Below are 1,706 nucleotides of genomic sequence, written 5' to 3' on the forward strand. Positions count from 1 at the left end.
GTGTGAAGCGTGCCAGTTCCAATCAAAGAAGCTTCATCAACCAGCTCAAGCCCTTCAAACAATGCCTCTCTCTTGGCCATTCTCGGCCTGGGGGCTCGATATACTGGGCCCTTTCCCCCGCGCTGCCGGGGGCTTTGAGTACTTGTACGTTGCAATCGACAAGTTCACAAAGTGGCCAGAGGTGGAAGCAGTGAGGAAGGTGACTACTCAGTCAGCCGTAAAATTCTTCAAAAGGACTGATCTGCTATTTTGGTGTGCCAAACAGAGTCATCACCGACAACGGCACGCAGTTCACAAGCCACATCTTCATGCAGTACATCCGAGACCTCGGCAGCAAGGTCTGTTTTGCTTCCGTGGCACATCCACGGAGCAACGGCCAAGCGGAGAGGGCAAATGCTGAAGAGTTGCGAGGCTTGAGAATGAAGACCTTTGACAAGCTGCACAAGAGTGGAAGGCGCTGGATTGATGAGTTGTCGGCAGTTCTTTGGTCGATCAGGACGAGGCCAAATCGAGCCACCGGCCAGACACCTTTTGCCCTAGTATACGGGGCGGAAGCAGTTCTCCCCATGGAACTCATACACGGGTCACCTCGAGTGCTCACTTATGACGAGCTTGAGCAAGAGCCGTTGCGCCAAGATGACGTGACGCTCCTTGAGGAAGATCGTATTCAGGCGGCTGTGAGAGAGGCACGCTACCAGCAAGCCTTGCGCCGCTACCATAGCCGCAAGGTTCATGCCCGAAGCTTTGAGGAAGGCAACCTTGTTCTTCGGCGCATTCAGTCGGCCAAGAATTCCAACAAGTTGACGCCGAAGTGGGAAGGCCCTTATCGGGTAATACGAGTCACCAGGCCTGGCGCAGTTCGCCTGGAGACCGAGGATGCCGTACCAGTGAGCAACTCCTGGAACATCAAGCATCTTCGCAAGTTTTACCCATAAGGCGCGGCTTGCCGGGCCTCCCGGCAAGCCACCTTTTGTACGAGCTTTTCCGACAAGGCATGTGACCATTTGTACAAAGCCAGGCGCAGACCCTGGCATAAATAAATGAAGTGCTGGCGCCCTAAGTTATAGTATGCATGATAGGTCGAGTCTCGTCCTTGGTTAGGGTTGATAGTGCTTAGCGGCGGCAAACCCCTAGCTTAGAGGTCGAGTGCGTGTCTCTCTGTTCTTCTCTGTCTTCTTTGGTTCGCAGGGCACATGAATATCCTTGCTGAGCTGCTTTGGAAGAAAGGGGACGGACCGGCGTCCGGGCCCCGGCAAGCCAGTATTGCCGGGGGCTACAAGAGCAAAGATCCACCCGCGGCGAGCCAAGGTTGCCGGGGGCTGCAGATTCAGATAAGTTCTCTATCCCTTATCATGCGTTTCGTTATGGACTGAGGTATGTGAAACCCCGTTTTATCCTTAGGCTACCGTGCTCCCCTCATTCCGGACCCTAGGACTCGTTTCCTGGGACCGGGTTTGGTCGTAGTCGCGGCAGCAAGGAAATGAAACGATGAGCCTAAGCACACCTCATCCCTGCCTCCGCCAAGGGTGTGAGAAAGGTCGAATTAAGTGGGGGGACGGCAAGGCCTGTTGCCGGGCGAGAAAACGTTTATCTTAAAGGTAACAAGGATTTACTCCTTGTCGTGGGTTTTACCTACGAATGAAAAACCTGGCAAACATCCCGTTTTCATTAAAAAACATCCCGTACAGGTACAGTTCATACGAAAT

This window comes from Triticum urartu, chromosome 7A (assembly GCF_056163025.1).
Source record: "Triticum urartu cultivar PI428250 chromosome 7A, HENAU_Tu73, whole genome shotgun sequence".
Classification (NCBI taxonomy): domain Eukaryota; kingdom Viridiplantae; phylum Streptophyta; class Magnoliopsida; order Poales; family Poaceae; genus Triticum; species Triticum urartu.